Genomic DNA, 15,700 nt, shown 5'->3' on the forward strand with positions numbered 1-15,700 from the left:
ATATAAACAAGCCCACCCATGATCGGTCAGCCTGACCCAGAAGAAATGTTACTTAGACCAAATCAAATTATTGACTTGCAGAATAATTTGCTAAATAATTGGTTGTTGTTTTAATGTATAGCATCTTTGTTGGTCTATTACACAGGGAAATTTAAATGATATAATTCCACCCAACAGACACACCCATGGAGACATACACACATTCTCTTTGACATTTGCCTTAAAGATACCAAATTCAACTAAAGTTTTTTTCAGTAACTTTCTTTTATCTAGTTTTCATTGAAACAAAAATTTGCTTTTTCTATTGCTATTTTACCCTTTTATATAACCCTTAATTACATTATATAATAGTAGCTGTACCTGCTATTACTATTCACAATATAAACAGGTTTGAGAAAAGAAACAACTGATTCGTGGTAATCATAGAACTCATTGAGGGAGGAGAGAAGTATAAGATGAACTACAGAGTCACCTAGGTGTGAGCTTCCCTCATGTTGCTGGCATCAGTATGTGGATGTATCCTGGACTATGGTAACCCTTTAGGAGGTCTAGCGGGCTAGGACAGCATTTCCTGTCCATCTTCACTGTATGCCTTACTTCTTAAAATCTTAAAGTCATTATCTCCCTTTCTCCAACCAGGGAATGGATTTTCTTCATGACTTTAAGGTGATCAGGATCCCATTCATAATATATGTTAAATCAATATGGACTTATGCATATAATGTTAAAATATTAAATTAAAAATTTGAGAGATAACATAATCTTACTGTATTCCAAAACATTTAACAACATGGTTCATTAAGTTGCTATTACTCATAATAATAAGACACTTTCATTGATAATTCTCAATATATCCTGAAATAAAAATATCCATAATCCTAAACACTGAACAGAATCAACCCAAGGAATCCTATTAAGTCCCTTTATTTATATTATTAAGAACATGTACCATAAAGCTGCTATAACAAACAATACCAAAATGTCAGTGACTCAAAATAGTAGAAGTAACTTTAATAATAGAATAATAATATTAGTAGTAATAATAGTATAATAATATTGATAATGGAAGTATTTTTCTTGCCGATGTGAAATAGTCTAATGCTTTTTGGCCTTAGTTTCTGTTCCATGAAGTCATTTTGGGGCCCAGATATCTTCCAACTTAAGGAATGGCAACCATCCACACTTGGTTTCTAAAATCCCTATGGAAAAAAGAAGTAGGAGAGAAGATTTTGCAAAGTCCTTGACTGTCTCAATCTAGAAGTGACACATGACACTTCTACTCACATTCTATGGTCAAAAACTAGTACTGGGGACTGATCTTTTCTAAATTAGAGCCAGGAAATGTGATTTGCCTGTGTGCCCAGAAGGGGAAGCAAGAATGGTGACCATCCATCCAGTCAGTCACATTTTTGTTATTTTTTCATTCTACAAACTTGAGTATATCAAATTTGTCTTCTAATTGAATGGAGAATTGAAACAAAGGATTGAAGTCAGTAGCAAAGTAGTGGTTCTCACAGAAGTTAAAGTGGCCTGGGGATATGGCTACAGCATATGGTCTTATCTTCAATCTGGTGCTTTAAGATATTTGAACATATTGATGGCCTTCTCTAGAGTTCAGATTCCTTTTTATACTAGAAATAAGGAATTAATCAATTTCCAATTTTAAACAGAGATAGGCAAATTGTTCTAGGAATGCTCCGGGATGATGTTGGTGACTGGGAAAGGACTAAGACAGGACCTCAGTTTGGCTCTGTGACCCTCCAGATCACTTTCTCACATATCTCCTGACACCCTGGGCAAAAATTCAATATTCTGGTTTATTAAGAACAGATTTTTTTCCTTTCTGTTCATATTTCTTCCCAACTTCAAAGTCATAAAGGAAGAGACTTACAGGCATGAGATATATATATAAAACATGTTCTTAATTTTATTCATTCAACATCCATGCAGTGTTTATTAGTGAGCCTGCTTAATTTATGTGGCTTTTATTGAGAATCTACTTTGTGATAAGCTCTATATTGAGACAGGGGAATACAGATAAATAAGGTTTAAAGGAGTTAGAGACATACCTATCTATTCATTCATTGAACAAAGATTTAATGAGCTTCTACTTATGAATCAGACACTGCTCTTATGAAACTGGTCAGAGGAGACAGTTCATCAAATAAATACATCAATCACATTGGAGAGTAAAAAGTGCTATGAAGGAAAACAAAAGCAAAAAAGTGGTGGGAGGCTTACTGGATTAGGTGAAAAGTATCACTGGTACTTGAGTTAAAAGAGGAAGGCACCCTTGCCAAGTTCAATAGCCAGAGAGATCATTCCATTAAGGAAAAAAATCAGGAATGGGTTAAATAAGTTCAGGAAAGAAAGGAAGCCAGGGAAGCTGGACATGCATGTTTGAGGGAAGCTGGGAAAATGAATGCTTCAATGAGGGGGTAGGTTCTCTCCCGCCCCTAACTGTGATTTCCTATCCTCTTACTCAGGTCTCCATGGAGACCTGAATGCTTCTGGGTAAGAGTTTTTTTGAGTATATTAGTTTGCTAGGGCTGTGTGATAGTTAATTCTATGTGTCAACCTGAGAGAGCTAAGGGATGCCTAGACAGCTTGTCAAATGATTATTGTTGGGTGTGTGTCTATAAAAGTGTCCCTGGAAGAGATTCATATTTCAATCAGTAGACTGAGTAAAGTAGATTGCTCTCACCATCACTAGAGGGTATCATCCAGTATGTTAAGGGCCTGAATACAACAAAAATGTGGAGGAAGAGAGAATTCACTCTCTCTGCTTTAGTGGAGACACCCATCTTCTCCTTCAGATGTGGGTACTCATGGTTCTCGGGCTTTCACACTCAGGACTTAACACCATCAGCCCTTACTCTCTATTCTCCCAGTCTCAGACATTTGGACTTTGAATGGCACCACTGGCTTTCCCAGTTCTTCAGTTTGTATGTGGCAGATCATGGGACTTCTCATCCTCTAAAATCATGTAAGCCAATTCCTATAATAAATCTCCTCTTATCTATCTCATATTGGTTCTCCCTGTGTCCTCACATAGGAGGACATCATCCTACTGTGTGTGTTCTCTGTACCCTAATCTACTCTTCTTGTAGGGATGCCAGTCGTAGAGAATTATGGAGTATTGGTATGGTCTCATTTTACATTCATTTCCTTGCTAAAGGCCCTCTCTCCAAGTACAGTCACATTCTGAGGTACAGGGTGTTAGGACTTCTACACAAGAATTTAAGGGGAGGGCACAATTCACCCATAACACAAACCATAAATAAAATATACCCATTGAAATTGGGAAACTTATTTTCTATTTTGATACATAACATTTAGGTAAGGGCTGGGTCATCAGGGCATCATAGGCTAGGAGACAAAATGTATAAGACAAAATGAGGAACCATTAGGACTTTGTCATAAGATCTTTTAAGGTCAGTTTATTGTGTAGAGAATGAATTTTCTGACTACATCAAGAAGTGTAGGTGGTTTGGATTAGGATCAGAACAGAGGAGATGGTATGAGATGTTTAGATGCAGGATCTATTTTGAGGTAAAAACCAGAAGAAATAAATGATGGATTAGATGCAGAGAAAGTAGGGTGAAAAGAGGAATCAAGCTGGACACAAGTGGCTTATGCCACTGTGGAGATGATGGATCCCAGCATGGGCTAGATATGTGGTCCCTGGGAAGGAACTTTATCTCTATGACTTTCTACCTCTTCATTTGCAAAATGGAGCTAATAGTCTTTCCTCCATAAATTAGTAATAAGGATCAAATTATATAATGCCTATAAAATACCTTGCAAGTGCTTGGTATGCAGTAGGTAGGTAGTGGATGGTATTGTCAAGTGTCAGCCCTTCTCAGATGAGGAGGATGTGTTTACAGACCACTGGAGAAATATCTGATTAAATGTCTAACTGAAAAGAACTGATGAAGGGTGCTCTACCCATGTTATAAAAAAGGAAAATCAATGTGGACCAGGACAAGACAACCTTTCCTGGTAGGGTCAATGATGGGGGTAAATGCGAAAGACTTGAGAAGAACTCATTTCTGAGGTAAAAGCCCTAATGTTTTAACTGGCTTGCCCAAAGTCAGGGAAAATAGTGTGTCCTACAGTAGAGAATCCCAGATCTGCTTTTCCCTAGTGGGCCTTGAATTGTAAAGTAAGCTTTCTGGGCTATGGTTGTCGTTGTCTTACAATCACAATGGAAGCTTTACTAGTTGGTCTGTAACTTGGAGCCAGATACTCAATATTTTTAAAAATACCAGATCATTAATTCGAAAATGTCGATGTTACTTCATAAGATAATAAAACAAAGTTGCAAATTAATGATGCTAAAGTAAATCATACTTTAAAAATTAATGAATTTCTTAGAACACGACTAATGATTCGTTTACAATTTTGAAAGATGTTTAAAAAGAACTAGGATAAGATCACCATGTTAGTAGCCAACAAATATCACATCATTGCATCTGACGGACTTTATCTACAAATTTAAGTATTGTATAATTAATTATCTAGTTACCAGGACACCATTGTTGGAAATGGTATAATATTAATCACAAATATTTAAGGAAACATAATAATGAAGTACTTACATAAGGATCCAGAACTGTGAAAGAATTAAACTTCACCTACTGCACACATCACCCACCAAAGTACTCTGTTATTTTGTCCCTTCGAAAACGATTTGATTTTTAGCTTCCTTGACAACTCTCAAACCTAAGGGTCTGAGTGTTAGTCTACTCTCCCCAAGTGCTAACCTGGACCGGGTCCCCTTTTTCTCACCTGCCCTTGGCCTGATGATCCAATCAGCCTCCAAATGCAGCGCTGCATCTTCTAAACTCCAAGTCCACACCAGGGGTCCCCCTCCATTCACTGCTCCTTGGTCCCGGGCCAAGTGTGAGCTGGAGCTTCTGGGCACCAGGGTGAGGCGGAGACATGTAATACGAACCAGACTGGAGGTCAAGTCTTATTTTCCTCTGACTACACGCTTGCTGCTTCTCTGGAAACTGCCGCAGGGAGGGTTTTCTCCCTCACCTAATCATTGCTCCCCACCCCTCTCAGCCCAGGTCCCCATGGAGACCTGAATGCTCCTGGCTGAAGCTGGGAAAGCATTTTTCACACCTTAAATAAAATGTGCAGATTGAGGGTGGAAGGATTATTTTCCATTACAATATGAAACATTCTGGCCCTTTTCCCAGAGTTTATAATAGCCCTTGGAAAGGGCCTCACCCCAAAAGTATAGTCCTAGAAACCAGCTAGAAATGAACTGGGAAGTCTGGACTATGGGCTTGCTAAGGAGAGAGAGCCCATGTTGATGGGAAGGTTGGAGCACTGGCGTTGTTACTCCCTAGACTGGAGGGCAAAGAGCTGTTTGTGGGTACAGACTCCATCCATGTCATAGTTCCTACCCTCAGAGCCCCCAGGGGCTAATATGTTCACCGAGGTTTAACTTGAGGATCCTGGAGCTCTCAAAAATGCTACACACAATGATGAGAAAGGTCTCCATCCATCGGTCCTATCTTTTTCATTATCTTTGATACCAGTTAAAATTCAATTTCCCTGTAGACTAACTACAGTAATAAGCAAACCAAATCCCAGTGATTAACACTACACAGGTTTATGTCTTCCTCATCCCATAGTGAGACGGTTGTGTAATGGATGTTCTTCCACAAGGTTAGGGACCCAGGATCCCTCCATCTTCCAGGGCCTTGGAGTCTTCCATCAGATCCTTTTTATTCTGTCTGAAAACCATTCTCTCTGAAGGACTTTGCAGGGGACTTTAGGAACCAGGTGTGGAAGTGTACACTTTACTACACCAACAGAACTATCACAAGGCATATACTCCAACTTCTGGGCAGTCCACAAAATTTCTATACCACCTGCCTAGATATAGGGGAGCACATTTCTGACCATATCTTGCTGAAAATAGAAGTGTCACTCTGGGTTGTCATCAATCCTGACATTTCCATTGGAAGTGTCTGAGAAAGGGGTGAGATATAGGGAAAGGAGCCTTTGAGGACAGGGGACAGGAGAGGGAGTCACTGCTCTTTCTTATCTTTCCTGTTCATGGCCATAAGCTTAAAAAAATGGTATAGAATATATCACCCTGCATTGAGATTAAGGGAGAACATTTCTAGTGTCAGTCTTCTAGCAAGACAGAATCTTATGTGAGTGGCATCTCATCACCTTTACCATATTCTATTGTTCAGAAATAAGTCACAGTTCCCACCCACACTCAAGAGAAGGACATTGCACGAGGGTGTGAATATCAGAGGGGCAGGAAACATGGAGGCATCCTTAAGGTTTGTCCTCCATTGGAGCAGATGTCTAATGAGCAGATAGATGGATGAGGAGGAAAGACCACAAAGGAAGAGGCTTGCTGTAAGACAACATGCACTTTGTTCTGAATCTTGTTCTTATCACTTATCAAATGACAACCTCATAGGACTATCAGGAAATTTAAGATAGAAATGTTGGTAAGGGATCGCCAGGTGCTCAGTCATTAAGCCTCTGCCTCCAGCTCAGGTCATAATCCCAGGGTCCCGGGATCAAGTCCGACATAGGGCCCCCTGCTCTGCAGGAAACCTGCTTCTCCCTCTCCCACTCCCCTTGCTTATGTCCCCTTTCTCACTGTGTCTCTCTCTGTCAAATAGATAAATAAAACCTTAAAAAAAAAAAAAAAGAAAAAAGGATTCTTTAAAAAAGATTAAAAGAAAACGTTGATAAAACATGTAATAAAATATGGGCAAAACAGGGTCCAACAAGCCTTCCTTTGTTTAATTGCTGAGGACTTTGGCAAGTCACTTCTTCAGGCCGAGGCTCAATTGCTGCCTCTGTATATGAGCGATTTGGTTCCAGAAGACATTCTGAGGGGTCACTGCCAACTTGAAGACTCACATCACTGGACAAAACTGACTTGTACAAAGTCTCTCCATAAAAACAAGAACTTGAAAAAATAAACAAAAGACAAAAGATAAGGGAATTCCCTCTTCTCACTTAATCATGGACTTGAGGGCAATGGATGTATTTCTTCTTGGTCATCCAGTTGGAGACCTTTTGGAAGTTGGATATGAAAATATTAGCATTGAAGATCGTGTATGAAATAATCAGAGATTAGATCATCTGGTTCGTTTTATGTATTACTGTCTTTGTCTTATGTCTTTTTTTGAGTAGCTGTTAATAAAATACAAATCCCTTCAACTGCAACAATGGCAACTCTAGATCCATTGAAAATTAGAGGAATTTCTAACTTCGTAAAAAAATCTAGAAATATAGACATTGAAGCTTACTTGTCTGGTTAATTGGCATCAATAGGAATCAGTTACTCTATTTCATTGGGGAGCGGTTGGGGGAAAAACAACTCAGGACCAAGTCACCACTTGGACTGATAACCATGCTGGCCGAGGATATCCTGCATTTGCTGGAATCTTGTCTATAAATTTCTCTTTATCCAACACTTTTCTGGGCTTCTCTTTATCACACTCCGAAATTCCTGCATTTTCCCCAGTTTTCCTTCTTGCCATCTGTGTTTGGCACCCCAGGAGAATCGAGGGGAAGGCTAACAGAATTACCATTCAGCCTGAGATTGTTTCTCTTTATTCCTTTCTCAAAATGAGGTGTCTGAATGATTGGGAATTGTAGCCAACCCTCTGAACAGAGTATCCTGGGGGCTTGTTGTCTCTAACGAGTTCTCTATGAACATTTATTTGTAGGGGCATACTGAAGTGTCTTGATTCTCGTCACAATGCCTCAACCGTCTTAAACTGAAAATATACCCGGAACTTTGTCTTGAATTCTAAACGTCAACACCCCTCCCATGCATAATCCCTGAGGCTGCAGGGGTGGCAGACTGGCACATGCTGGAGTGAGTGCCTCCTTAAATTCTGTGGCCTGGGTGCCTCACTCACCCACTGGGTCCTCATCTTAGCCCTGCTAGACAAGACAGGGAAGCTCCCCACTGAATGCTTCACTGAGCTAGATATAAAGATTGTATATTCATTTCCTAGAGTTGGCATAACAAATGATCACAAACTTGGTGGCTTAAAATAATAGAAACTTATTGTTTCATGGTTCTGGAAGAAAAGGTCCAAAACCAAGGTGTCAGCAGGGCCTTGCTTCCTCCAATGGCTCTAGAAGACAAGCCTTCTTTGTTTCTTCCAGCTTTTAGGTATCGTCTGGCTTCTGGTCTTCCTTGGTTTGTGGCAACGTAAGTCCAACCTCTGCTGCTGTTTTCACATGACCCTCCCTGTCTAGGTCTTCTCCTCTTCTTACAAGGATGCTTGTTTTTGGGTTTAGGGACCTCCCAGACAACCCAGGATGATCACATCTTGAGACCCCTAATTTAATCACATCTGTAAGATCCTTTTTACAAATAGGTTCACATTTACAGGTTAGGAAGAGACATATATTTTGGGGAGTTACCAAATGTAACTCCCATTTGGGGAGTTACAACGGATTGGAATCAAGAGGTTGAAATCCAGAAATCCAAACCATTAGACAATCTTAATAGAGTTATTTGTTCAACAAATCTTTGCTGAGTGCTTCCTCTATGCCTAACACTACCAGCTCCAAGTCAGATGAGGACAAAGTTGGCAAAGAGGAAGGTGACATGGCTCTGTCCCATACCTCCCCAAAACAATAGCAAAACAAGCCAAACAAACAAACAAATGAACAAACAAAAAAATCCATATATATGAGTACACAAAAATACATTGGATATGGCAAAAAAAAAAAATCACTATGGCTGAAGTTGGTGAAGTCACACTCTAACATCAGTCTCAGCAACTCATCATTAAATATATATTCAAATTCTTCCCATTCTTAGAGATCCAGCTCAGGTTCACCTCTTCTCCAAAACTCTTCCAAACTCAACTCTGAGTTCACATGGCTTTCCCGAAATATTACATTTCTAAGTCAGTTCCTTCCCACCACTCCTGTCTCATCAGGTGGCCCCACCACCTGATGTTGCAGCAAGTTGGAGGCTTGTGGTCTCCACTGCCTGGACGCCAAAGGCTTCCCTATTATCATCTAGTCCAGACCGTATGACTTCTTGCCCAAGGCATTCACAACCTCCCGGGTTCTTTCCTCCTCCCACCCTTCTTATTTCTACCATCCATTCTCTGCAAGGCAGTAATTGTGATCTCCACACAAAAACTAAGTCACTTATTTCGCTCAGAAGACCTGTACCCCAGGTGAAATAATACAGTATATGTTAATAATAATAATAAATCACCTATGTCACTCCTGGGCTTCAATCTTTCCAGTGGCTTTTGACTGCACCTGAAATAAAATGGAAAGTTCCTACCCTGGCTAATGGTTTTGTTTTGTTTTGTTTTTTTTGTGGGGGGAGAGTTGGGATAGGGCCAGATGGAGAGGGAGAAGAGGGGGAGAGAGAGACTCTCAGGCAGGTGGCAGAGCCTGGGGTGGAGCTCCATCTCAGAACTCTGTGAGATTATGACCTCAGCCAAAATCAAGAGGCAGACACAAGACACAACTGACTGAGCCATCTAGGCACAATGCCCATCCTCTGTTTTTTTCTGTTTGTTTGTTTGTTTTGTTTTGTTTTGTTTTAAGAGCCAAAAGGTCTTAATATAAGCTTATCTCTACACACCTTTCTGAAGTCATCTTCCACCCTCTCTTCCTGGCAACTTAAGCTCCAGGGACTTTATTTCTGTTTCTTGAAGAAGCAAAGCCAGGCCTTGCCATATGATGTTTGCAGGTGGTTTCCCTGCCTACAAACACTCTCCTGCCTCTCTTTAAGGCTCTTTCCAAACAGTCCTGGCTGGCGTATGTCTTCCTTAGTGGGATTTCTTCCCTGATCACTCAGTCTACATGGCTCCATCTTCACTCACCCTCTGCCAAACCACTCTTCTCATTTCCTTCATTGTTCTAAACAACGGAACCAATTTTCATTTGCTGTTATTTATTTATTGCCTGTCTTCTTACACTTTTCATGAGAAAAGTATACACATTTCATGAGAACTGGGATCTTATCTGTGTTTTTACCATTGTCTCTCCATGCCTAGATGAGCCCCAAACATATAGTAGATGCGCAACAAATACTTGCCCAATGATGAGATGCAAATGTTAGTTGTGTTTTTTAAATAACAAGCTGTATGAGAAAAAGCATCATTTTACGGTTTTCCACAGACAACCTAACACAATTTTTAACACATTTAAACATTTATTTAGCTGTTTTGGAAAAGAGAGCAGGGAATGATGTTCTAGGGTTTCTGCTGAATACCCTTTGGGTCTCTCTTGTGTTTTAGAGATTCCATCTCTGTTCTTTGCTTTGCTGGGCTTTCCATAAGATAAGGCAGCATATTGTGGATAGTTTCTGTTTCTACTTCAGAAATCTCAGATGCAGGAACTATCTAAGAATACTAGGATGAGCAGTTAGTTCCCCCTTTTTCCTTTGTCTCACTGTTTCCTTGGGACCACCTCTGCTTCTGAGTCTGCTATGCATTGCAGAGAAATCCATCCCACAAAGAGCTTCCAAGCTCTTACCTATATAAATAAGAAACAAACCAACAAAAACTCCAATGACTGTTATCAGGAAAAGCACACTATACTTTGCTGAAAGACACCCAACCAGAGTGCTTGAATCTTGACTTTCTAGAAACATTGGCCAACTTTCTTTAATAGCCATTATCTTTGCATTTTATGGTACTTTGGGTTCTGTCCCTTATGTCCACAGAGGTCCTCTCCATATCTCTTTTTGCTGTCAGTATATCCCTGAAACCAACAAGATTTGTGAATGATGTACCTCAGGGGGCCCTGCTGGGGAAGCCTGGGTCAGACAGAGTCTGTTCTGTGTGAAGTAATCCTATCTGTGTGTGCTCAAGTTTTAAAGTTGACCCTCATTAATCATGGCTCTGGTTCTCTTAGACATTCCAGAGCTGATCTATCCCCTTTCCCCCCAAGCAACAATCCATATAGACCCCCAAATAAGTTATTTATTCCTGAAATGACTTGATCTGGCATCGGCCAGCCTTCTATAACCTCCTGTGTATGAAAGAGAGAAATGGATGGCTTGGACAACATCAAAGTGTTGTTTTACTTTCCATATAGTCATTAACTTTAAATGTTCCCAAACTAATAGTCCAAGACATTGTAAAGAGGTAATAAGTTCAAAGGAACATGAAACATAAAGCAGAACTCCAGAGTCATTTGAAAGTATTTTCTGTAAATGTGTGCAAGCTTTCAAGGCTGCTAGGCAAAGGAACCTGGATCGGCATTTTGGCCAGTGCTGAAAAGAATTTTCCCCAAGTGGAGTGTGTAAGTGAGTTGCCAGGCCAACCTCTTTGAGAGCAGAAGCATGTCTTCAGAGGATCTGCTGTTCCAGAGAATGCTGCATGGAGCTGGCTCATTCTTCCTTCAATTAAAGGGCAATTTGTCTCTTTTTAAAAATCTCTCTTTCCTTGTTTGGATCTAGGTGCTGCAGGTCACTTAGGAAGGGTTGGTCTACTGCTCTGCAAAATAGGATGTCTCTGTATAAGAGAAAATTACAAACAGATTAAGTTATATAAACTGAATATCAGAGTTCCTGTTATAAAATCTCTAGTCACTGAGTTAAAGAGAGTGGGTTGGGAGGTCAGAGCCCTACATATTGCTCAAAGACATCAGAGCTAAGGCATTGTTATTTTTATTATAGTTATTATTATTTTTAGTAGACGAAACACAACCTTTGAGAAAGCCACCAGAGAATGGAGTTTTCTGTGAGCAGACTTGCTTAGGACGCCATGCACGGAGATGAAGGGCTTCTGTTCTTCATCTTTAAGAGTCTCCATTTTCCATCACACAGGACAACTGTGGGGCTTGCTTTCTAGCCTTCCATCTGGGGCGGAGATTTGCAACCATTAGCCTAGGTTTCTTTTATTTCAAATTAAAAAACAGCAAAATTCAAGACTATTTTGTTAAGCGTTTCTTTACTATCTCCTTTTCCTCTTTCCCCACATGCAGACTTCTATGTGCTTCTAGTCAAGAGAAGCCAGCTCTGTTGTAATCCACTTACTTTTCACTCACTGTTGTGCCATAAACATTTAAATCCTGCTCTGTAACTTTTCTAAGAATTAAAGTTTTCATTGAGTGCCTATCCCAGAATTTAGTTAACCACTACTTATAACTGAATTTTTAAATTGTTTGCAAACTGTTCCCTACTAATGATAACTCAGCAATGGACATTTTGAAGCATGAATACCTTTTTTTCAGTCAAGGGAAGGATGTCATTTGGACAGAACCCTTCTAATGGGATTATTAGCTTAAAATACATAACCATTTTTATGGCTCTTGAGAGTGGTATGTTTGTTGCTTTCCAAATCACTTTTTTTCAGCTACAGTATTTACCTGGCATTAATTACTCAGACACTGTTTCACTATATCCACACCCACATGGGACCTGGTGAAGAGGGAAATATTAAGCATCCCAGAGACCTTGAACTGTAATAGGCACTGACTCAAACCAAAGAAAGTACGACAAGCTAAATTCAGTTAAATTGAAAATTATGTACTGATACAACCTAATATGGGTCTCGCTTTTATTATTATTAATTTTAAAATATTTTATTTATTTATTTGACAGACAGAGATCACAAGTAGGCAGAGAGGAAGGCAGAGAAAGAGAGAGGAGGAAGCAGGCTCCCTGTTGAGCAGAGAACCTGACGCCGGGCTCCATCTCAGGACCCTGGGATCATGACCTGAGCCAAAGGCAGTGACTTAACCCACTGAGCCACCCAGGCACCCCTCACTTTTATTATTTTTTAATCATCATTTTATTTCTTAAAAATATACTAAGTAGGGGGGCGCCTGGGTGGCTCAGTGGTTAAAGCCTCTGCCTGCAGCTCAGGTCATGATCTCAGGGTCCTGGGATCGAGTCCCGCATCGGGCTCTCTGCTCAGCAGGGAGCCTGCTTCCTCCTCTCTCTCTCTCTCTGCCTGCCTCTCTGCCTATTTGTGATCTCTGTCTGTCAAATAAAAAAAAATAAAAATCTTAAAAAAATATATACTAAGTAGGAAATATATGACTCATTACAAAAGAAAAAGAAAATAAATATCTCTCATATTGCTGCCTCTTGGATAAGACATCACTAATATTTTGGAGCAACCCTGATTATTATTCTATGCACATATTTTAAAAACAAAAATAGACAGAACAAGCAAGGTTTCAGTCTTCCATTTTTTTCACTAAATAAAAGAATAGGAACAGTATATATGTGCTAAACATTTTGTCACATATCAATTGTAATGGCTATTTATATATTTATTTATTTTTTAGAGATTTTATTTATTTATTTGAGAGAGATCACAAGCAGACAGAGAGGCAGGCAGAGAGAGAGGAGGAAGCAGGCTCCCTGCTGAGCAAAGAGCCTGATGTGGGGCTCGATCCCAGGACTCCGAGTTCATGACCTGAGCTGAAGGCAGCAGCTTAACCCGCTGAGCCACCCAGGTGCCCCAATTGTAATGGCTATTTAAATTTACCATATGAATATATCAAATATCCTGTGGTTAGTCATGTGATGCATGACTTTTTATCTATCACAATTAATGTTGCAGTGGTAGTTTTCATTCTAATGGACATAGCTTAGTACAAAAACTGTGATAATATCCTAAAGACATTTTTTGAAGAATTTCTAGATAAAAGTGTAACTGCATTTCTAAAGTTTGTGACAAGTATTCCCAAATTGGCCTGCAGAAATGCTACCCTGCACAGGGGTATGAGATGATCTATTTTCTAAATACTCACCAACATGGCCCAGTGTCATTTTACAACCAGTCGTTTTAAATTTGGTGAACTAACATGATGGTGGTAGATATTAATTTGCACATTTTGATCATTTGTGAATTTAGCCTCTGTTTCTCATATTTATTTTAGTATGTATATCTTGTGTGTGTGTGTTTGTGATTTTTCCTGTTTTCCTATTGCTCACTTTTCTGCTATTTAACCTTCTAACTAACCACAGAGCAGGTCGTTATGAACACGTGGTGTCCTACATAATTCGGTTATTGGATATTGGGACACCCCTTCCCTTCTCACATTTTTCCTACTGGGATTCCGGCCCCGAATCCCTCAACTGCTTTGTGATTCTCCACCGGCTTATTGCATTGAATTAGTGCTGGGCTTGAGATGGAATAGACAGGAAATTTTTTTTTATCCTGGGAAGCGGCGCATACTACCCAGGTAAGGAGTGTCAGGACACCTGAAAATAAACTTGTGCTAGATTGTAAAAGGCCTTGAATGCTAGAAATTTGGGGAAGGGGGGGTTGTACACATTTTTTTAAATTTTTTAAATTTATTTATTTTCAGCATAACAGTATCATTATTTTTTCGCCACACCCAGTGTTAGACTTGTTTCTGTCAGCAATGGGGAGCCATTGAGGGGAGAGAAGTGGGAGAGAAGAAAAGCTGTGTTTCAGAGAGTATCCAGAAGATGGCACCATTGTAACACATCTTTTGCCTGAGAGCTTTTTAGCTGCTTGAGCTTTGCAGGTAAAGTCCACATGTGAAACTGTACCTTTTCTGAAGCATTCAGACTAAAATGGTCTAGATTATTCTAGTGGCCTAGACGGGATGGGCTTTCCTAAAAGGTGGAAAAACTCTTACACAGAAGCCCTGTCCTTTTTTTTTTTTTTATATTACATATTCATTTGACACCACCCTCAGCCCACTTTTCGATTATGTATATCCAGATACTCATTTTCTGCCATTAAATTCTTCCAAATGATTCAGTGGCAATGACAGAATATTGATTATTGAGTATCTTGAGGTATATGAGAAAATTCAATAATTCCTCTGTTACTCTAAGAGGCTTTTAATTTTTTTCGTTCTCTTGGTCATTTGATTCAACTTACTTGAAACATCTCTACTTCCATGAAAAAAAAGAAGACTCAGTACAAAATACGAGAGTCCAAATGTTTTTCACTGAAGCCTCAGTGGCTCCCCTCTGAGAGACAGCAAGGCACATGTTTGTAGTTGGGAATCTGGCAGTAAGGAGCTTGAGGGCTGATGGTCAAGATGTTCTGGTTCAGAAGTTAGAAAATAAATAATTCCTGAGAGGAAGGATTCTTAGGCTCTGGGCAGCTGATACGGCAATAAAATAAATAGGCAGTAAAACACACTTCCTGTTTTGAGAGTTCACATTTCATATTGGCAAAGCGCATCTCTTAAATTCAATCTCATGCTTCCATAAATAAACCTGGCACCTTTTTAAACACTTTTCCATCTGCTTCAGAATGAGGAGTGCATTATTGAATACACCTCAGGGAGTCCCAGAAATGGGAATAGACTACTTGTGAGGAACACACCATTGCAGTTGGCCTTGGCCCAGAGAAGCCATCAGGAGATTGTTTGAGTTCAAACCATTGTAACAAGACCCCGAGGGTGTTTCCCCACCCCCTTTGCTTCTACTTGAGGTTGTCAGGTGAGAGCTTCACACCAGGAGGAGGCAGGAACCATCTCAGGTTGAGTCAGGGTTAGGCACATTTGCAGGATTCTTTTCTATAATACCTGGGCTAGTCCTCATTCAGTTCCTGACACCTAGTTTCAACATATTAATCCAGTTTCCTAAGATGCATGGAAAAGCCCATCATCCACCTTTCTTAGAGCCCAGAGGTCGGGTGTACAGAGCCTGGAAGGATTCTGGGAACTCCTAGGGTTTGTGGTAATCAGGCTTGATGTTGGGAAGCATGGATTGCTG

This window comes from Mustela nigripes, chromosome 7, assembly GCF_022355385.1.
Source record: "Mustela nigripes isolate SB6536 chromosome 7, MUSNIG.SB6536, whole genome shotgun sequence".
Lineage (NCBI taxonomy): Eukaryota > Metazoa > Chordata > Mammalia > Carnivora > Mustelidae > Mustela > Mustela nigripes.